The following is a 24041-nucleotide window of genomic DNA, read 5'->3' on the forward strand; positions in this document are numbered from 1 at the left end:
TTTCATGTCACCTTTGTGACCTTCAAAGACCTTACTGTTACACATCATTGGATTTGTCTCGATGACGCTATCAGAAAATAAGTTCCAAACTATAGCATCCCATTTAAAAAAAACAAAGTTGACCTTCATATCTCTGACATGACCCCACCTAGCAACAAAAAACCAACATCATATTATGGCCCCCATTGTCCCATGCAACTTTTGTCCCACTAACTTTTCAACTACTATCATACTTTCAGAGTTATTCTAGGTGGCCACAGTTAGTGACTCACCCTGTATACTGAACAGATACAAATTTTTTTTCTATGGTATACACTACTCAAGAGGCAAGTGGGAAATGATAAATAAAAGTCACAAGTTTTGGTTACAGTTAAAATATGTTTGTAGTTGTTACAGTCATTACGTTAGGTAGAGTTAAGCCCTGACAACTTATGCACATCAGAGGCCCACCTCCTGGTGCAGAGCACCATGTGGCAGGTAGGGGTAGTGGTTTTCCCACATGTAGTCCCATATGGGAGGGGGGGAGGGAAGGGGTGGATGAGTCTGCCTTAGCAGAGCAGGGAGGGTTGTCATCAGTAATGTTTGCGACCGTGGATGTGTCTCCAGTCCGGGTGTTGAAGTTGTCATATCGACATGAAGACCCACACTGGAAGGGTTGTGGTTGGGAAAGGTTGAGATAAGAGGGGTGGAAAGGCTGTTGTCCTCTGCTGTTAGCAATCAAGCTGGTTTCAGTCAGCAGATAATGTTGTGGGTGTGTCTCTCACTAGCATTGAGAATGTTTATCCTCTACATTAGTCACATTGCAAGAGCCCGAGTACAGTCGCTGGTGCACAGAGCAGATTGTGTTGTTAGGTAACATTTTATGGGAGCTATCATTTAGCCACTTGTGGATGAAGCTTGCTCGTAGCACATGGGCATGAGGCTGGGGTGTGAGAGTGTTGTTAATGTGGAGTTGGACATTCAGTACTAATGAAGGTAGTTCTGCAGGCATTAATGGTGGGGAGGTTAAGAAAAAGTCTGCTGCAGGGAGGGGGAGATTGGGTGAAGCATTTGCTGAACAGCATTTCTGCAAGGGGTGACTTCAGGTTGTCTTTGTATGTCGCCCAGGTGCCTGCCAGAACACAGGGTAGAATGTCTGTCCACAAGGTGTCACGGCCCATTATGGCAGCCCTCAGTGACTGATGCCATCTTTCCACTACCTTGTTGCTCTGTGGGAGCTAAGCCACTGTGAAATTGTTGCATCCTGCCTAGTTTTTACAGCTCAGCAAGAAGGAGGGATTCAAATTGCCAGCCCTGGTCAATTGTTGTAGATAGAAGGCAACTGGGGTGGAAAATTCAGGTGTTAATGAAAGCCCATGATATTGATTTGGCTGTTATTCCATGTAAAGGGTTTCCTTCTACCCAACAAGTTGTGGGGTCAATGGCTGATAAAATGTACTGTAATCTTTGGACTCAGGTAAGGAGCCAATAGAGTCCAGTCCTATGTGCTGGAAAAATTTTTTTGGTACAGTGAGGTGCCTTCTGGGGGGGGGGGGGGGGGGGGGGGGAATGCATGCCATCTGGTCTTGCTATGCTGTCACAGAACACAGGCCCTCAACTATATCCTGCAGTATGTGTTAACCCCCAGCCAAACAAAACATTCTGTAATGAGTCTCATGTTGGGGTGAACTGAGGGGTGTGACGGGTTATGATGGCTGTCAGAAATTGATTTTCTGAGTGGCATGGGGATCAGTAAACGTGGTCTATCTTGTGATATGTCACACCAGAGTTTTACATGAGTGTTGGGTAACCTTACTTTTTCAAGCCCTAGGCCTGTGTTGGGGTCATCTAAGAGTTCACACAAATGATCTTCATGTCATGCTGTGCTGGTACTGCGAACGGCTGAAAGCAAGGGGAAACTACAGCCGCAATATTTCCCAGGGACATGCAGCTTCACTGTATGATTAAATGATGGCGTCCTCTTGGGTAAAATATTCTGGAGGTAAAATAGTCCCCCATTCGGATCTCCGGGCGGGGACTACTCAGGAGGACATCGTTATCAGGAGAAAGAAAACTGGCATTCTACGGATCGGAGCGTGGAATGTCAGATCCCTTAATCGGGCAGGTAGGTTAGAAAATTTAAAAAGGGAAATGGATAGGTTAAAGTTAGATATAGTGGGAATTAGTGAATTTCGGTGGCAGGACCAACAAGACTTTTGGTCAGGTGAATACAGGGTTATAAATATAAAATCAAATAGGGGTAATGCAGGAGTAGGTTTAATAATGAATAAAAAAAATAGGACTGCGGGTAAGCTACTACAAACAGCATAGTGAACGCATTATTGTGGCCAAGATAGACACAAAGCCCAAGCCTACTACAGTAGCACAAGTTTATATGCTAACTAGCTCTGCAGATGATGAAGAAATTGATGAAATGTATGATGAGATAAAAGAAATTAATCAGATAGTGAAGGGAGACGAAAATTTAATAGTCATGGGTGACTGGAATTCGTCAGTAGGAAAAGGGAGAGAAGGAAACATAGTAGGTGATTATGGATTGGGGCTAAGAAATGAAAGAGGAAGCCATCTGGTAGAATTTTGCCCAGAGCATAGCTTAATCATAGCTAACACTTGGTTCAAGAATCATAAAGAAGGTTGTATACATGGAAGAATCCTGGAGATAATAAAAGGTATCAGATAGATTATATAATGGTAAGACAGAGATTTAGGAATCAGGTTTTAAATTGTACGACATTTCCAGGGGCAGATGTGGACTCTGACCACAATCTATTGGTTATGACCTGTAGGTTAAAACTGAAGAAACTGCAAAAAGGTGGGAATTTAAGGACATGGGATCTGGATAAGCTGAAAGTACCAGAGGTTGTACAGAGTTTCAAGTAGAGTATAAGGGAACAATTGATAGGAATGGGGGAAAGAAACACAGTAGAAGAAGAATGGGTAGCTCTGAGGAATGAAGTAGTGAAGGCAGCAGAGGATAAAGTAGGTAAAAAGACGAGGGCTGCTAGAAATCCATGGGTAACAGAAGAAATATTGAATTTAATTGATGAAAGGAGAAAATATAAAAAATGCAGTAAATGAAGCAGGAAAAAAGGAATACAAACGTCTCAAAAATGAGATCGACAGGAAGTGCAAAATGGCTAAGCAGGGATGGCTAGAGGACAAATGTAAGGATGTAGAAGCTTATCTCACTAGGGGTAAGATAGATACTGCCTACAGGAAAATTAAAGAGACCTTTGGAGAGAAGAGAACCACGTGTATGAATATCAAGAGCTCAGATGGCAACCCAGTTCTAAGCAAAGAAGGGAAGGCAGAAAGGTGGAAGGAGTATATAGAAGGTTTATACAAGGGCGACATACTTGAGGACAATATTATGGAAATGGAAGAGGATGTAGATGAAGACGAAATGGGAGATATGATACTGCGTGAAGAGTTTCACAGAGCACTGAAAGACCTGAGTCGAAACAAGGCCCCCGGAGTAGACAACATTCCATTAGAACTACTGACGGCCTTGGGAGAGCCAGTCATGACAAAACTCTACCAGCTGGTGAGCAAGATGTATGAGACAGGCAAAATACCCTCAGACTTCAAGAAGAATATAATAATTCCAATCCCAAAGAAAGCAGGTGTTGACAGATGTGAAAATTACCGAACTATCAGTTTAATGAGTCACAGCTGCAAAATACTAACGCAAATTCTTTACAGACGAATGGAAAAACTGGTAGATGCGGACCTCGGGGAAGATCAGTTTGGATTCCGTAGAAACACTGGAACACGCGAGGCAATACTGACCTTACGACTTATCTTAGAAGAAAGATTAAGAAAAGGCAAACATACATTTCTAGCATTTGTAGACTTAGAGAAAGCTTTTGACAATGTTGACTGGAATACTCTCTTTAAAATTCTAAAGGTGGCAGGGGCAAAATACAGGGAGTGAAAGGCTGTTTACAATTTGTACAGAAACCAGATGGCAGTCGTGAGAGTCGAGGGGCATGAAAGGGAAGCAGTGGTTGGGAGGGGAGTGAGACAGGGTTGTAGCCTCTCCCCGATGTTATTCAATTTGTATATTGAGCGAGCAGTAAAGGAAACAAAAGAAAAATTTGGAGTAGGTATTAAAATTCATGGAGAAGAAGTAAAAACTTTGAGGTTCGCCGGTGAAATTGTAATTCTGTCAGAGACAGAGACACTTAAAGTAGTAAAAAATTTGCTATTTAGGAAGTAAAATAACTGATGATGGCCGAAGTAGAGAGGATATAAAATGTAGACTGGCAATGACAAGGAAAGCGTTTCTGAAGAATAGAAATTTGTTAACATCAAATATAGATTTAAGTGTGAGAAAGTTTTTTCTGAAAGTATTTGTATGGAATGTAGCCATGTATGGAAGTGAAACATGGACGATAACTAGTTTGGACAAGAAGAGATTAGAAGCTTTCGAAATGTGGTGCTACAGAAGAATGCTGAAGATAAGGTGGATAGATCACGTAACTAATGAGGAGGTATTGAATGGGATTGGGGAGAAGAGAAGTTTGTGGCAAAACTTGACTAGAAGAAGGGATCGGTTGGTAGGACATGTTTTGAGGCATCAAGGGATCACAAATTTAGCATTGGAGGGCAGCGTGGAAGGTAAAATTCGTCGAGGGAGACCAGGAGATGAATACACTAGGCAGATTCAGAAGGATGTAGGTTGCAGTAGGTACTGGGAGATGAAGAAGCTTGCACAGGATAGAGTAGCATGGAGAGCTGCATCAAACCAGTCTCAGGACTGAAGACAACAACAACAACAACAACAACAACAACAACATGTCATTGTGGGTTCACTAGGTTCTCGTGGTTGATTAATTATTGATGGGATAAATATGGAACATGTAGTCCACAACCATGTTTCCCCCCTTTCATGTATTGGATGTCTGTTGAGAATTCTGTTATGAGGTCAAGGTGCTGGAAGCAGTGGGGTGATACATCTGGACTAGGATTATGAATGGTGTGTACTAAGGGGAGCAGTTGGTGAAAAGTGTGAGGGGTGGCCATCAGTGTACTCCTTGGGGTACCCTACAGTCTTGTAGTGCACAAGTAGTTCACAATTGTATGTGGATACAATTTTTGAGAGCCCTTTAATCATAAGGGTTGATGTATGCCATTAACATTTGCTGTAGGACAGAACAGATGGTAGCATCACTAGCATTGACAGCGACTGACAAGCAGGCCATCGGTGAAGGACGGGCCAGAATCGCAGCCCTCTGTAGCACCTGCTTGATTATCTTGAAAGCTTATGATATTTATTCTTACCATGGAACAGTTCACTTGTCTTTGGTGTAGTTCCCAGAAAGGGCATTGGTGAGGAGTGCCTGTATTTTGGCTGCCTGCAGGATGTGGCACCAGTAGAAATTAATCATTCCTAGGAATCTGCTTAGCTACTTGTATGTATTTGCATAGGGCTGAGTCAATGAGTGTCTTCCATGTTTGAGCCATGTTTTTTTAATCTGAATGGCATGAAGATATATTCAAATAACCTGAAGTGAGTGACAATGGCAGTTTTGCATTGGTATTTGTAAATGATCATTCGGAAAGTAAAGAACTTTTTCTCTACAAAAATTTTTATTTGATATAATTAAATGAAACGGTATGTTAATACAATTTGATTTCCAAGTTACTTTTCTGCATAGTCACCAATCAGATTTAGGCACTTGTTATACCATTTTACTACCTTTTGTATGCCTTCTGCATACTCAGTTGCTGTTACAAATTTCTCAATTTGGGGAATTAATGATAATCACTTGTGTGGTGGATGTTGAAACATTTTCCACTGAAACCACTGAAGCAAGCCCTATATTACCCCTGGTGCATTATTATGAACGACATGCATTGTCATGAAGGACAATGAGTACCCTGTGATGTTTAAAACTTTCCCGGCGTACTGATTGTTCCATAATAACACGGGAGAACTGCCGTAAGTCAGTAACGTCCTGCCACGATATTTCGGCACAAAGTCTTTTGGCCATCTTCAGGTGAGCACCGCTGTAGTAGTACTGGCGAGTACGTGCTGAACTCTGCTATTTAAAGCCCTATGAAAGTGGCATTGCGCATGCGCGACACAGTGTACGCATACACAACGACTCCGTGCGCTGCGCCTAGCGCCCTCCGCGGTGAAAGCTTGGCGTTTCGATATCAGATCGATCTTCATCTTTATGCAGATAACTGCGTCGGGTACAGAGTTTCTCTATTAGCAGATTCCAAGCGGCGTTTAACTGAAAACCACTATCTCGATTAATAAGAGTGTCTCTGTCAGACAATCTTATTTCCACTGATTCATTAATAATCGAACTCCAAAAGTTTAATGTATGAGCCACAATTTTTGTATCATTGTAATTCATGGAGTGGCCTGTGGAGATACAATGTTCGGCGATTGCAGACTTGGTGGGTTGAAGAAGGCGAGTATGCCGCTGGTGTTCCACAATGCGTTCCTGCACAGTTCGTATTGTTTGCCCTATGTACGATTTGCCGCAATCACAAGGAATCTTATAAACACCTGATTTACGCAGACCCAGGTCATCCTTAACGGATCCCATCAGTGATGATATTTTGAGAGGAGGGCGAAAGATGACTCTTACTTGATACTTCTTCAATATTCTGCCTATCTGCGAAGAAATATTACCAATAAATGGTAGATAAGCCGTCGACCTGAAGACCTCTTCTTCTTCCTTGTTCCTTCGTTTATAGGTCTGCATTGCTCTATTCACTTGCTTAGATGAAAAGCCATTCATCAGGAATACTTTTTTCAGGTGTTCCAATTCAGTGTGAAGACTGTCGGCATCAGAGATGGTATGGGCACGATGAATTAAAGTTTTAAGAACACCCACTGTTTGTGCTGGATGGTGGCAACTACTGGCTTGTAGATACAGATCTGTGTGCGTAGGTTTTCTGTACACGGAATGACCAAGTGTACCATCATTCTTACGCTGCACCAAGACATCTAAAAATGGCAAACAACCATCTTTTTCAATCTCCATAGTAAACTTTATATTTTCATGTATGGAGTTCATGTGATGTAAAAATTCTTGGAGACGGTCCAGACCATGAGGCCACATGCGAAAACTGCAGAGCTTTTATCAAGTAGTTCGCTATCGAAGGAGGTCATCAAGAGACTAAAACCAAATAGTTCCGTTCCACCAAGGCTATATGGACTGCCTAAGATTCATGAGGAAAATGTGCCGTTACGTCCAATTGTGAGTAACATTGGAGCAGCCACTTATGATCTAGCAAAATTCTTGGCATCTTTGCTTAAACCAGTGATAGGCAAATGTCCACATCACGTAAAGAACTCTAGTGATTATATTAGTCGACTTCAGTCATTACAGCTGCAAAGTAATGATCTGTTGGTTAGCCTTGATGTGGTTTCTCTTTTTACTAAGGTGCCTCTTGTAGACTCATTACACCTTATCGGCAATATGTTCGATGCAGATATTACAACATTGTTTGAGCATACTCTCTCCTCTACATATTTTATGTTTAACAATGAATTTTATGAACAATCTGACGGTGTCGCCATGGGGAGCCCATTGTCTCCCCTGGTGGCCAATCTTTTCATGGAAGATTTTGAGGAGAGAGCACTCGATTCTGCCACTTTCAAACCGACAGTGTTTTGGCGTTACTTTTATAGTGTGGCCTCACGGTCTGGACCGTCTCCAAGAATTTTTACATCACATGAACTCCATACATGAAAATATAAAGTTTACTATGGAGATTGAAAAAGATGGTTGTTTGCCATTTTTAGATGTCTTGGTGCGGCGTAAGAATGATGGTACACTTGGTCATTCCATGTACAGAAAACCTACGCACACAGATCTGTATCTACAAGCCAGTAGTTGCCACCATCCAGCACAAACAGTGGGTGTTCTTAAAACTTTAATTCATCGTGCCCATACCATCTCTGATGCCGACAGTCTTCACACTGAATTGGAACACCTGAAAAAAGTATTCCTGATGAATGGCTTTTCATCTAAGCAAGTGAATAGAGCAATGCAGACCTATAAACGAAGGAACAAGGAAGAAGAAGAGGTCTTCAGGTCGACGCTTATCTACCATTTATTGGTAATATTTCTTCGCAGATAGGCAGAATATTGAAGAAGTATCAAGTAAGAGTCATCTTTCGCCCTCCTCTCAAAATATCATCACTGATGGGATCCGTTAAGGATGACCTGGGTCTGCGTAAATCAGGTGTTTATAAGATTCCTTGTGATTGCGGCAAATCGTACATAGGGCAAACAATACGAACTGTGCAGGAACGCATTGTGGAACACCAGCGGCATACTCGCCTTCTTCAACCCACCAAGTCTGCAATCGCCGAACATTGTATCTCCACAGGCCACTCCATGAATTACAATGATACAAAAATTGTGGCTCATACATTAAACTTTTGGAGTTCGATTATTAATGAATCAGTGGAAATAAGATTGTCTGACAGAGACACTCTTATTAATCGAGATAGTGGTTTTCAGTTAAACGCCGCTTGGAATCCGCTAATAGAGAAACTCCGTACCCGACGCAGTTATCTGCATAAAGATGAAGATCGATCTGATATCGAAACGCCAAGCTTTCACCGCGGAGGGCGCTAGGCGCAGCGCACGGAGTCGTTGTGTATGCGTACACTGTGTCGCGCATGCGCAATGCCACTTTCATAGGGCTTTAAATAGCAGAGTTCAGCACGTACTCGCCAGTACTACTACAGCGGTGCTCACCTGAAGATGGCCAAAAGACTTTGTGCCGAAATATCGTGGCAGGACGTTACTGACTTACGGCAGTTCTCCCGTGTTATTATGGAACAATGAGTACCCTTTTTAGCATTCTGCACTGCTCCTTCTTAACAATGTGGTTAAGTAGTTAAAGTGTCTGGCAGTGGCCACTGCATTTATGCTCTGACCTCTAGGTATGTATTTGATGAGAAGGACACACATATGATCCCAAAATACTGTAGCCATAATCTTTCTGGTGCTCAAAATTTGTTTTGCTTTTTTCTGTTTAACTGTGGATTGTGAAAGATGCTATTCTATTGATTGCCACTTTGTTTCTGGTGTGAAACATGGTATCCAAGTCTTTTCATAGTGACTGAGAAATGTCAACACAGCTGCCATTCATTTGGCTTTGTGTTTGTTCAACAAAATTTGAGGAATCCACATGGCACATACTTCGTTATAGCTCAGGTCTGCATTGACAGTCTTGTGCGATTCAGTTCTTGAAATTTATGGAAAGAATGAGCAATCCACTAATTGTGAAATGCCCATAAATTTGGATTTGTGTTTAAATCCTGCTTTGAGTCCATTAATCGCCACTGAGAACCAGCCTGAATGATCTTCATCATGAACATTCTTCCAGTTACCAGTAAACATGATACACCACTTTCAAACTGATGCTTTGTTCATCACATAACCACAAATCTCAGTTATCTGTCTATACATTTTGTAGGATCAGACTTTTTGTGCATTTAAAAAGTGGATAACACTGTGTACCTCACCCTTGGCAGGACTGTCAATTGTGTCACACATTTTGAAGTCATACAGACACATTTTGCAGTCACATAGCTAAGCAATAAGAAATCTTATTGGATTGTAGCTGCAACCCAATTAAAATGGACTAGTACCAAGATCAATGGCTGGGTAGTGGTGGTCGTGTAGGAAAATCGTCATGTGTCAAAACAAAACATTCACCAAGTGAGATGGCACAGTGATAAGCACACTGGACATACATTTGGGAGGATGATGGTTCAAACCTGCATGTGGCCATCCTGATTTAGGTTTTCTGTAATTTCTCTAAATTACTTCAGCTAAATGCTGGGATGGTTCCTGTGAAAAGGGCATTGCTGACATCCTTCCCCATCTTTCCCTGATCTGATGAGACTGATGACCTCACTGTTTGGTCACCTCCTCTGAATCAACCAACCAACCTACAAAACATTATTTACTTCCTGACCCTTCCTGATCCTTGTATAGCATCCAGAGTGGAGCCATGTACATTGGGCTGTGCTGCTCATAAAAGTTGTTCTCTGCTTTCACAAATAAGAGCCTTGTAGTGTAGCATTAAAAAATTTGTAACAGTTCTTCACTTTAGTTAATAGATGGTATGAAGTGTTATACACTCCTGGAAATGGAAAAAAAGGACTCATTGACACCGGTGTGTCAGACCCACCATACTTGCTCCGGACACTGCGAGAGGGCTGTACAAGCAATGATCACACGCATGGCACAGCGGACACACCAGGAACCACTGTGTTGGCCGTCGAATGGCGCTAGCTGTGCAGCATTTATGCACCGCCGCCGTCAGTGTCAGCCAGTATGCCGTGGCATACGGAGCTCCATCGCAGTCTTTAACACTGGTAGCATGCCGCGACAGTGTGGACGTGAACCGTATGTGCAGTTGACGGACTTTGAGCGAGGGTGTATAGTGGGCATGCGCGAGGCCGGGTGGACGTACCACCGAATTGCTCAACACGTGGGGCGTGAGGTCTCCACAGTACATCGATGTTGTCGCCAGTGGTCGGCGGAAGGTGCACGTGCCCGTCGACCTGGGACCGGACCGCAGCGACGCACGGATGCACGCCAAGACTGTAGGATCCTACGCAGTGCCGTAGGGGACCGCACCGCCACTTCCCAGCAAATTAGGGACGCTGTTGCTCCTGGGGTATCGGCGAGGACCATTTGCAACCGTCTCCATGAAGCTGGGCTACGGTCCCGCACACCGTTAGGCCGTCTTCCGCTCACGCCCCAACATCGTGCAGCCCGCCTCCAGTGGTGTCGCGACAGGCGTGAATGGAGGGACGAATGGAGACGTGTCATCTTCAGCGATGAGAGTCGCTTCTGCCTTGGTGCCAATGATGGTCGTATGCGTGTTTGGCGCCGTGCAGGTGAGCGCCACAATCAGGACTGCATACGACCGAGGCACACAGGGCCAACACCCGGCATCATGGTGTGGGGAGTGATCTCCTACACTGGCCGTACACCTCTGGTGATCGTCGAGGGGACACTGAATAGTGCACGGTACATCCAAACCGTCATCGAACACATCATTCTACCATTCCTAGACCAGCAAGGGAACTTGCTGTTCCAACAGGACAATGCACGTCCGCACGTATCCCGTGCCACCCAACGTGCTCTAGAAGGTGTAAGTCAACTACCCTGGCCAGTAAGATCTCCGGATCTGTCCCCCATTGAGCATGTTTGGGACTGGATGAAGCGTCGTCGCACGCGGTCTGCACGTCCAGCACAAACGCTGGTCCAACTGAGGCGCCAGGTGGAAATGGCATGGCAAGCCGTTCCACAGGACTACATCCAGCATCTCTAAGATCGTCTCCATGGGAGAATAGCAGCCTGCATTGCTGTGAAAGGTGGATATACACTGTACTAGTGCTGACATTGTGGATGTTCTGTTGCCTGTTTCTATGTGCCTGTGGTTCTGTTAGTGTGATCATGTGATGTATCTGACACCAGGAATGTGTCATCAAAGTTTCCCCTTCCTGGGACAATGAATCCACGGTGTTCTTATTTCAATTTCCAGGAGTGTATGTCAACGGAAAGAGGAAAATCAATCTTTCGTGATGTTCTTACATCATTTGACTCCATTGATTACTTCAATCATAAGATTGAAATAAAGTTGAGGGAGTTCCCCTTCTATTTTGACTGTGCAGCAGTCAGAATCAAAATGTCATCTTGTAAGGAAACATTTTTGCGGCACTGGCTTAATGGACAATGAAATTAGAGATATTCTAAGTGCAAATGAAAGTGAATCTTCAGAATATTATAGTTCTAGTTCTAATTCTACTTCTGAAGAGTAATTTAGTGACAATATTGATACTGGAAATGCAACAGCAGCAGAATCTGACAGCGCAGATGATGATATCGATGATGTAATGCTTAGTCCAAGTATGCAGCAGCCAAAGAAAAATACAGTAGAAATGGAAGTGGGGAACACATTGAGACAATCTGTCAAAATTTCAGTGTTCTGAAAACATAGATATTTTTCCAAGAGTATTTACATAGCTATCAGTTTATTTACAGCAGGCACCTTTAAGCACTTCTGCAACTGCACATGTCATCAGACATGTAACCATACACCAGTTTCACTCTGCATTCAATGGCATTGTATAGAGACTAATGTTCCCTTTAAAACACAGATGCTTAAAGAATTATGTGTGCTCACTTCTGAAAGGGTTTTAAACAGTTTTCTTGAATCAGGTAGGACATTCTTGGTCCTGTGGGCTTACTCAAGGGAGGAGGGATTCAGTAAGACCACCAGACATCAGTATGGAAAATACATCACTGACCTATGTAATGGCTACAGTGTCTGAAGGTAAGCTTCATGGCTCCTGGTGTAAGGCTTGTAGCAGCATACTAGGTATGCTGGGCACCTGAGCTGATGAAAGGCCAGCTAAAGCCTGTCATAATCCATTCAAGTATTACCTAAGGCAGTGGAACACTGATCTGAGACAGACTTTTATAATAAACTGTATGATTCTTTGGGCTACTGGTCTGCTATTTGGACTTCACCTGTATCTGCTACCGCTTCACTCATGCTCGGACTACTTGGACTCAGACTGTATAATGGTTAGACCATGTATCAGATACTAAAATATTGAATCAGGTCATGTGTTGGGTAGTAAAACAGTTTTGCTGTGGATAGGGTTCTGCACTGAAAGTTTTCATGCTCAACTGCCAGCATGTGAAACCCATAATTTGAATAATAAACACTGGACTAGTGTCTTTGATTTTGGTACTTGGACAGTTTTGTGATTTTCAGTTTATACTGTCACAATTAATAAAGGCTGGCCGTGGTGGCCGAGTGGTTCTAGGCGCTACAGTCTGGAATTGAGCGACCGCTACAGTCGCAGGTTCGAATCCTGCCTCAGGCATGGATGTGTCTAATGTCTTTAGGTTAGGTAGGTTTAAGTAGTTCTAAGTTCTAGGGGACTGATGACCTTAGAAGTTAAGTCCCATAGTGCTCAGAGCCATTTGAACCATTTGAATTAATAAAGAAAAAAAAAAAATGTTTCTTATGAAATATAGTTACAACTATGTTTCAACATGCAAATATGTAACAAGATGGACTGAGAAGCAATAAATGTAGATAATACTCTATTTGCTTTGATAATGACCTCACCTTGTGTAAGAATGATAATGACCTCACCTTGTGTAAGAAACTGAAAATCCATATCCACCATTACAGAAACAAACTGGTACATACTCCTTAGATTCAAAAACTACGTATTAATAAAAATCATTATGTTTGAGAATTTGGTGCTCATTAGAAAGTTTATAGGATGGAGTGTTCACAATACACTTTAAAGTATGCCAAACCTACACCAAGTATTAATATTCAAATTGTATCTGAAATGAAAATTACAAAACATACTTAATTTTCACAAATGTTTACAGTAGATCCCTATTTATATTCTTAAAACACAAAAATGACTTATAAAACTTCAAAAATCCCTTTCAGAGAAAAGTACATGTTAAAACATGATCTTGGCTTTAAGGTTTCAAAACAGTTGCCTAGTTCAAGTTCCTTAAACCTTTAAAAGCAGGAGTGCTAAATTATATTTTTATAGTTAATGATCATTACAGGCAAGCAGGAATATTATATGACAAACACCAACATCTGTTTCATATTTAATATGAGTGTGGACATTCATTAGTGACCTGTGTCATGAGATTAAAATGTAATTATTGTACTATATCTGCACTAAGTGCATCATGTTTGGCTCTAACAACTCAGGGAGATAAAAGCTCTTGGGATGCATTAGACTGTGGACATGATTTTTTAAATATTGCTTATATCATACTGTTATCTGATATTGATGTGTATGGTGAAATGTTCATCACCTTGACTTACATGGAATCAAAAACTTGAGTGAACTATGAAGGTTGGTTTAAGTGGCTTCAGCCTTTTACTTCTGGAAAATGCCTATTCTTACAGCTCAGAATTGATAGCTACACAATTCTGATACCTTCAAGACCTTTAATGACAAAGATAAGTAATGTGTGACTACTTATTTTTCTGTGATAGGATTTCTTCTCATGGTTTGTGTGACTTAATCCTTAATTCCTTATTCCCTATCCCTGGTGAACTAATCCATTTAACTGTTAATGATATTATCTTCTTTCTTTCTTTCACTTTTCTTCTTCTTCTTCTTCTTCTTCTTCTCCTTCTCTTTCTCTCTCTCTCTCTCTCTCTCTCTCTCTCTCTCTCTCTCTCTCTCTCTCTATCTCTCTCTGTCTCTCTCTCTGTCTGTCTGTCTCTCTCTCTCTCTCTCTCTCTCTCTCTCTCTCTCTCTCTCTCTCTCTCTCTCTCTCTGTTTTGGCTGGCTTGAAGTAGCCTGCCACAAATTCCTTTGCTGTGGCGTCCTTTTCCTATCAGACAACCTACATACTCAACTGCAGGGTGCGTCAAAAATGTATACACACTTGTCATAGACAATTTATTTCCCATTCTACAAGGTTAAATATCTGTGAGAAAGTAATTTTATGTTTCTTCAACAGATGGCAGCAGTGGCAAGGAAGTAACTGCAACATGGCAGACATGCGTTTGAGCTTTGAAGCTCGGAAACAGATAATTAAGTGGTACTGGAAGATTGAGTATGTAGCTGCAGTTCAAAGACAGTAGAGAAGTGAGTATGGTACAGAACCACCTTCAAGATCAACAATTACACATCTACGAGACAAATTCGAAATTCATGGAACAGTGTGTGATGTGCATAAAGGTCGATCAGGGCGACCTCGTACAGCTACAAGTGATGATTCCACAACTGTGGTCTTGGAACTGTTTCAGCGTTCACCTCAAAAATCTTCAAGGCAAGCAGTAGGTGAGAGTAATGTAAGTGCTAGTAGTGTGCTATGCATTCTGAAGAAAGAAGAGTTTCATGTGTACATTCCATGGCTGGTGCAACAGCTAAGTGACGACGATCCAGATCGAACGTTAGAATTTTGTGAATGGGTTCAGGAGATGGTGAGATGTAAACTGGGATTTATAGGTAGCATAATTTGGTCGGATGAAGCCCAATTCAAACTCAATGGAACTGTCAATAGGCACAAGTGTGTGTACTGGGCTGAAGAAAATCCTTACATTACAGCTGAAAAGGGTGCGAATTTGCCTGGTGTAAAGTGTGGTGTGGTTTGTCTGCAAGGGACTCATTGGGCCTTTCTGCTTTGAAGGTACTGTTACTGGAGAAACATACCTAACAATGCTTGCTGACTCCATACTCCCTGCCATTCGTGCATTATACGGTAATGATGTTGGAAGACAAGATGACGCCCCACTGCACTATCATAGGGACATACGAGCATACCTGGATCACAGTGTGCCAAGCCAGTGGATACGATGCAGGGGACCAATCGAGTTTCCTGCACACTCTCCAGAACTCACGCCACTGGATTTCTTCTTATGGGGCACAGAAAAGACGAGGTGTACAAACGTAAACCATGTAACTGGGACACACTTTGGAATAAGATTCAGGCGGTGTGTGCAGAAATCTCATTGGACACTTTGGTACCATCTATGGAATCAGTGGCGACTCATACTCAGAAATGTATTGATGCTGAAGGCCACCAGTTTGAACATTAATCACATTTGCAAAGTACATTTATTTTTCCAATTGGACTTGAAGCTTTCCATTTCCAGAAATTAAACATTGTAGAATGGGAAATAAATTTTCTATGATGCTTCAAAGTGTGTATACATTTTTTTGATGCACCCTGTATATGCTGGATGTATTCCAAACTCTGTCTTCCTCTATAGTTTTTACCCTCTACTATTCCCTCTAGTACCATGGAAGTTATTATCTAATGGCTTAACAAATGTCTTATCATTGGGTGCCTTCTTCGTGTCTGTGTTTTCCGTATATTCCTTTCCTTGTTGATTCTGTGGAGAACCTCCTCTTTTTTTATGTTATCAATCCATTTAACTTTCAACATTCTGATATAGCACCACAACTCAAATGGTTCAATTCTCTTCTGTTCCAATTTTCCCCCAGTCACTGTTTTATTACCACATGATACTGTGCTTCAAATGTACTCACAAATTTCTTCCTCAAATTAAGACCTATGTTTGCTACTAGTAGCCATCTCTTGGCTAAGAATGATCTTTTTGCCAGTACTAGTCTGTTTTTATGTCCTCTTTTTTCCCTCCGTCATAGGTTATTTTTCTGTCTAGGTAGCAGAATTTCTTAATTTCATCTACCTCATGATCCCCAGCTCTAATATTAAGTTTCTTGGTATTCTCATTCCTGCTAATTCTCAATGTTGTTGTCTTTCTTTGATTTACCCTACCATAATTGTTTGTTTGATGTATAGGCTGAACAGTAGGGGCAAAAGACAAAGTTCCTGTCTTACACCCTTAAAAAAAAAAAAATTTAAAATGGCTCTGAGCACTATGGGACTTAACTTCCGAGGTCACCAGTCCCCTAGAACTTAGAACGACTTAAACCTAACTAACCTACGGACATCATACACGTCCATGCCCAAGGTAAGATTCGAACCTGTGGCCGTAGCGGTCACGCGGTTCCAGGCTGTAGCGCCTAGAACCGCCCGGTCACTCCGGCCGGCCATACCCTTTTTAATCTGAGAACCTTGTTCTTGGTCTCCCACTGATGTTTCCTCCACTGATTCTTATACATATTGTATATTAACCATCTTTCCCTACAGCGTACACTCGCACACACACACACACACACATATCCATCCGCACATACACCAAATGTATGTGCGGATGGATATGTGTGTGTGTGCGAGTGTACACCTGTCCTTTTTTTCCCCTAAGGGAAGTCTTTCCGCTCCCGGGATTGGAATGACTCCTTACCCTCTCCCTTAAAACCCACATCCTTTCGTCTTTCCCTCTCCTTCCGGAAGAAGCAACCATCGGTTGCCAAAGCTAGTAATTCTGTGTGTGTGTTTGTGTGTTTTGTTCATGTGCCTGTCTGCCGGCGCTTTCCCGCTTGGTAAGTCTTGGAAAATATATATATATATATATATATATATATATATATATATATATATATATATATATATATATATATATATATATATATATATGATGTAAATAAAATAGAAAGAAACTTCCACATGGGAAAAATATATTAAAAACAAAGATTCCAAGACTTACCAAGCGGGAAAGCGCCGGCAGGCAGGCACATGAACAAAACACACAAACACACACACAGAATTATGAGCTTTCGCAACTGGCAGTTGCTTCGTCAGGAAGGAAGGAAGGAGAGGGAAAAATGAAAGGATGTGGGTTTTAAGGGAGAGGGTAAGGAGTCATTCCAATCCCGGGAGCGGAAAGACTTCCCTTAGGGGAAAAAAAGGACAGGTGTACACTCGCACACACACACACACACACACACACATATCCATCCGCACATACACAGACACAAGCAGACACATTTAAAGGCAAAGAGTAAGGGCAGAGATGTCAGTCGAGGCGGAAGTACAGAGGCAAAGAAGTTGTTGAAAGACAGGTGAGGTATGAGTGGCGGCAACTTGAAATTAGCGGAGGTTGAGGCCTGGCGGATATCGAGAAGAGAGGATATACTGAAGGGCGAGTTCCCATCTCCGGAGTTCGGATAGGTTGGTGTTGGTGGGAAGTATCCAGATAACTCGGACGGTGTAACACTGTGCCAAGATGTGCTGGCCGTGCATCAAGGCATGTTTAGCCACAGGGTGATCCTCATTACCAACAAACACTGTCTGCCTGTGTCCATTCATGCGAATGGACAGTTTGTTGCTGGTAATTCCCACATAGAAAGCATCACAGTGCAGGCAGGTCAGTTGGTAAATCACGTGGGTGCTTTCACATGTGGCTCTCCCTTTGATCGTGTACACCTTCCGGGTTACAGGACTGGAGTAGGTGGTGGTGGGAGGGTGCATAGGACAGGTTTTACACCGGGGGCGGTTGCAAGGGTAGGAGCCAGAGGGTAGGGAAGGTGGTTTGGGGATTTCATAGGGATGAACCAAGAGGTTACGAAGGTTAGGTGGACGGCGGAAAGATACTCTTGGTGGAGTTGGGAGGATTTCATGAAGGATGGATCTCATTTCGGGGCAGGATTTTAGGAAGTCGTATCCCTGCTGGAGAGCCACATTCAAGGTCTGATCCAGTCCCGGGAAGTATTCTGTTACAAGTGGGGCACTTTTGGGGTTCTTCTGTGAGAGGTTCTGGGTTTGAGGAAGTGGCTCTGGTTATCTGCTTCTGTACCAGTTTGGGAGGGTAGTTGCGGGATGCGAAAGCTGTTTTCAGGTTGTTGGTGTAATGGTCGAGGGATTCAGGACTGGAGCAGATTCGTTTGCCACGAAGGCCTAGGCTGTAGGGAAGGGACCGTTTGATATGGAATGGGTGGCAGCTGTCATAATGGAGGTACTGTTGCTTGTTGGTGGGTTTGATGTGGGCGGATGTGTGCAGCTGGCCATTGGACAGATGGAGGTCAACGTCTAGGAAAGTGGCATGGGATTTGGAGTAGGACCAGGTGAATCTGATGGAACCAAAGGAGTTGAGGTTGGAGAGGAAATTCTGGAGTTGTTCTTCACTGTGAGTCCAGATCATGAAGATGTCATCAATAAATCTGTACCAAACTTTGGGTTGGCAGGCTTGGGTAACCAAGAAGGCTTCCTCTAAGCGACCCATAAATAGGTTGGCATACGAGGGGGCCATCCTGGTACCCATGGCTGTTCCCTTTAATTGTTGGTATGTCTGGCCTTCAAAAGTGAAGAAGTTGTGGGTCAGGATGAAGCTGGCTAAGGTGACGAGGAAAGAGGTTTTAGGTAGTGTGGCAGGTGATCGGCGTGAAAGGAAGTGCTCCATTGCAGCGAGGCCCTGGACGTGCGGGATATTTGTGTATAGGGAAGTGGCATCAATGGTTACAAGGATGGTTTCCGGGGGTAACAGACTGGGTACGGATTCCAGGCATTCGAGAAAGTGGTTGGTGTCTTTGATGAAGGATGGGAGACTGCATGTAATGGGTTGAAGGTGTTGATCTACGTAGGCAGAGATACGTTCTGTGGGGGCTTGGTAACCAGCTACAATGGGGCGGCCAGGATGTTTGGGTTTGTGAATTTTAGGAAGTAGGTAGAAGGTAGGAGTGCGAGGTGTCGGTGGGGTGAGGAGTTTGATGGAGTCAGGTGAAAGGTTTTGTAGGGGGCCTAAGGTTCTGAGGATTCCTTGAAGCTCCGCCTGGACATCAGGAATGGGATTACCTCGGCAAACTTTGTATGTAGAGTTGTCTGAAAGCTGACGCAGTCCCTCAGCCACATACTCCTGACGATCAAGTACCACGGTCGTGAAACCCTTGTCAGCCGGAAGAATGATGATGGATCGGTCAGCTTTCAGATCACGGATAGCCTGGGATTCGGCTGTGGTGATGTTGGGAGTAGAATTAAGGTTTTTCAAGAAAGATTGAGAGGCAAGGCTGGAAGTGAGAAATTCCTGGAAGGTTTGGAGAGGGTGATTTTGAGGAAGAGGAGGTGGGTCCCACTGTGATGGAGGACGGAACTGTTGCAGGCAGGGTTCAATTTGGATAGTGTCTTGGGGAGTTGGATCATTAGGAGTGGGATCAGGATTGTTTTTCTTCGTGGCAAAGTGATATTTCCAGCAGAGACTACGAGTGTAGGACAGTAAATCCTTGACAAGGGCAGTTTGGTTGAACCTGGGAGTGGGACTGAAGGTGAGGCCTTTGGATAGGACAGAGGTTTCGGATTAGGAGAGGGGTTTGGAGGAAAGGTTAACTACTGAATTGGGGTGTTGTGGTTCCAGATTGTGTTGACTGGAATTTTGAGGTGTTGGGGGGAGTGGAGCTGGAAGTGGGAGATTGAGTAGATGGGAGAGACTGGGTCTGTGTGCAATGAGAGGAGGTTGAGGTTTGTTGGAAAGGTTGTGGAGGGTGAGTGAGTTGCCTTTCCGGAGGTGGGAAACCAGGAGATTGGATAGTTTTTTGAGGTGGAGGGTGGCATGTTGTTCTAATTTGCGGTTGGCCTGTAGGAGGATGCTATGTACAGCCGGTGTGGATGTGGGAGAGGAAAGATTGAGGACTTTGATTTGGGATAGGAGTTGACGGGTGTGTTCATTGGCCGAGTCGATGTATAGGTGAAGGATTAGGCGGGTGAGGGCTATGGATTGTGCTGTTTGGAACTGGTATAAGGACTGATGGAAAGAAGGATTGCAGCCAGAGATGGGAACTTTAAGTGTGAGGCCTTTGGGAGTAATGCCAAATGTCAGACAAGCCTGAGTAAATAAAATATGGGAGCGTAATCTGGCTAGGGTGAAGGTATGTTTGCGGAGGGAATGTAAATAAAATTTAATGGGGTCGTTGTAGGGATGTTGTGAGGTTGACATGGTATTAGTAGGTGGAAAGGGTAATATGAGGTTAAAGTGAAAGTAAAGAGAGATTTGTATAGGGAGAGATACAACGACCCCATTAAATTTTATTTACATTCCCTCTGCAAACATGCCTTCACCCTAGCCAGATTACGCTCCCATATTTTATTTACTCAGGCTTGTCTGACATTTGGCATTACTCCCAAAGGCCTCACACTTAAAGTTCCCATCTCTGGCTGCAATCCTTCTTTCCATCAGTCCTTATACCAGTTCCAAACAGCACAATCCATAGCCCTCACCCGCCTAATCCTTCACCTATACATCGACTCGGCCAATGAACACACCCGTCAACTCCTATCCCAAATCAAAGTCCTCAATCTTTCCTCTCCCACATCCACACCGGCTGTACATAGCATCCTCCTACAGGCCAACCACAAATTAGAACAACATGCCACCCTCCACCTCAAAAAACTATCCAATCTCCTGGTTTCCCACCTCCGGAAAGGCAACTCACTCACCCTCCACAACCTTTCCAACAAACCTCAACCTCCTCTCATTGCACACAGACCCAGTCTCTCCCATCTACTCAATCTCCCACTTCCAGCTCCACTCCCCCCAACACCTCAAAATTCCAGTCAACACAATCTGGAACCACAACACCCCAATTCAGTAGTTAACCTTTCCTCCAAACCCCTCTCCCAATCCGAAACCTCTGTCCTATCCAAAGGCCTCACCTTCAGCCCCACTCCCAGGTTCAACCAAACTGCCCTTGTCAAGGTTTTACTGTCCTACACTCGTAGTCTCTGCTGGAAATATCACTTTGCCACGAAGAAAAACAATCCTGATCCCACTCCTAATGATCCAACTCCCCAAGACACTATCCAAATTGAACCCTGCCTGCAACAGTTCCGTCCTCCATCACAGTGGGACCCACCTCCTCTTCCTCAAAATCACCCTCTCCAAACCTTCCAGGAATTTCTCACTTCCAGCCTTGCCTCTCAATCTTTCTTGAAAAACCTTAATCCTACTCCCAACATCACCACAGCCGAATCCCAGGCTATCCGTGATCTGAAAGCTGACTGATCCATCATCATTCTTCCGGCTGACAAGGGCTCCACGACCGTGGTACTTGATCGTCGGGAGTATGTGGCTGAGGGACTGCGTCAGCTTTCAGACAACTCTACATACAAAGTTTGCCGAGGTAATCCCATTCCTGATGTCCAGGCGGAGCTTCAAGGAATCCTCAGAACCTTAGGCCCCCTACAAAACCTTTCACCTGACTCCATCAAACTCCTCACCCCACTGACACCTCGCACTCCTACCTTCTACCTACTTCCTAAAATTCACAAACCCAAACATCCTGGCCGCCCCATTGTAGCTGGTTACCAAGCCCCCACAGAACGTATCTCTGCCTACGTAGATCAACACCTTCAACCCATTACGTGCAGTCTCCCATCCTTCATCAAAGACACCAACCACTTTCTCGAATGCCTGGAATCCGTACCCAGTCTGTTACCCCCGGAAACCATCCTTGTAACCATTGATGCCACTTCCCTATACACAAATATCCCGCACGTCCAGGGCCTCGCTGCAATGGAGCACTTCCTTTCACGCCGATCACCTGCCACCCTACCTAAAACCTCTTTCCTCGTCACCTTAGCCAGCTTCATCCTGACCCACAACTTCTTCACTTTTGAAGGCCAGACATACCAACAATTAAAGGGAACAGCCATGGGTACCAGGATGGCCCCCTCGTATGCCAACCTATTTATGGGTCGCTTAGAGGAAGCCTTCTTGGTTACCCAAGCCTGCCAACCCAAAGTTTGGTACAGATTTATTGATGACATCTTCATGATCTGGACTCACAGTGAAGAACAACTCCAGAATTTCCTCTCCAACCTCAACTCCTTTGGTTCCATCAGATTCACCTGGTCCTACTCCAAATCCCATGCCACTTTCCTAGACGTTGACCTCCATCTGTCCAATGGCCAGCTGCACACATCCGTCCACATCAAACCATCAACAAGCAACAGTACCTCCATTATGACAGCTGCCACCCATTCCATATCAAACGGTCCCTTCCCTACAGCCTAGGCCTTCATGGCAAACGAATCTGCTCCAGTCCTGAATCCCTCGACCATTACACCAACAACCTGAAAACAGCTTTCGCATCCCGCAACTACCCTCCCAAACTGGTACAGAAGCAGATAACCAGAGCCACTTCCTCAAACCCAGAACCTCTCACAGAAGAACCCCAAAAGTGCCCCACTTGTAACAGAATACTTCCCGGGACTGGATCAGACCTTGAATGTGGCTCTCCAGCAGGGATACGACTTCCTAAAATCCTGCCCCGAAATGAGATCCATCCTTCATGAAATCCTCCCAACTCCACCAAGAGTATCTTTCCGCCGTCCACCTAACCTTCGTAACCTCTTGGTTCATCCCTATGAAATCCCCAAACCACCTTCCCTACCCTCTGGCTCCTACCCTTGCAACCGCCCCCGGTGTAAAACCTGTCCTATGCACCCTCCCACCACCACCTACTCCAGTCCTGTAACCCGGAAGGTGTACACGATCAAAGGGAGAGCCACATGTGAAAGCACCCACGTGATTTACCAACTGACCTGCCTGCACTGTGATGCTTTCTATGTGGGAATTACCAGCAACAAACTGTCCATTCGCATGAATGGACACAGGCAGACAGTGTTTGTTGGTAATGAGGATCACCCTGTGGCTAAACATGCCTTGATGCACGGCCAGCACATCTTGGCACAGTGTTACACCGTCCGAGTTATCTGGATACTTCCCACCAACACCAACCTATCCGAACTCCGGAGATGGGAACTCGCCCTTCAGTATATCCTCTCTTCTCGATATCCGCCAGGCCTCAACCTCCGCTAATTTCAAGTTGCCGCCACTCATACCTCACCTGTCTTTCAACAACTTCTTTGCCTCTGTACTTCCGCCTCGACTGACATCTCTGCCCTTACTCTTTGCCTTTAAATGTGTCTGCTTGTGTCTGTGTATGTGCGGATGGATATGTGTGTGTGTGTGTGTGTGTGTGTGCGAGTGTACACCTGTCCTTTTTTTCCCCTAAGGGAAGTCTTTCCGCTCCCGGGATTGGAATGACTCCTTACCCTCTCCCTTAAAACCCACATCCTTTCATTTTTCCCTCTCCTTCCTTCCTTCCTGACGAAGCAACTGCCAGTTGCGAAAGCTCGTAATTCTGTGTGTGTGTTTGTGTGTTTTGTTCATGTGCCTGTCTGCCGGCGCTTTCCCGCTTGGTAAGTCTTGGAATCTTTGTTTTTAATATATTTTTCCCATGTGGAAGTTTCTTTCTGTTTTATATATATATATATATATATATATATATATATATATATATATATATATATATATATATATATATATATATATTGCAGGTTAGTGCTGTATATAAATGAGATCAAAACAGAAACAGAAAAATGTATTTGTGTTTGGAGCTGTAGCAGAGCAAGTGGATACGTTTTACATTGCTAAGTTTATGGTGTAATGTTTAACTTTTTATTTATATGCTAATCAGCTGCTCAATGCTTTCTCCAAATATTGTGTGTTGTTTCTTCCTGTACTATTCTATGTATTTGACATTAATAAATTACATTAAATTATTTGAACAATATCAATAAAAATGAAATAAAGTGTACATTAATAAATGACTCCAGAAA

General features: G+C 43.7%; 1 protein-coding gene across 2 annotated transcripts in view; it reads right to left on the bottom strand.

Moving 5' to 3' along the window:
• Positions 1-24041, bottom strand: part of LOC126352223 (carboxylesterase 4A-like) — a 327584-nt gene that overhangs the window by 63758 nt on the left and 239785 nt on the right. The window lies entirely within an intron of this gene.

Source organism: Schistocerca gregaria, chromosome 1 (genome assembly GCF_023897955.1).
Source record: "Schistocerca gregaria isolate iqSchGreg1 chromosome 1, iqSchGreg1.2, whole genome shotgun sequence".
NCBI classification, from domain to species: Eukaryota; Metazoa; Arthropoda; class Insecta; order Orthoptera; family Acrididae; genus Schistocerca; species Schistocerca gregaria.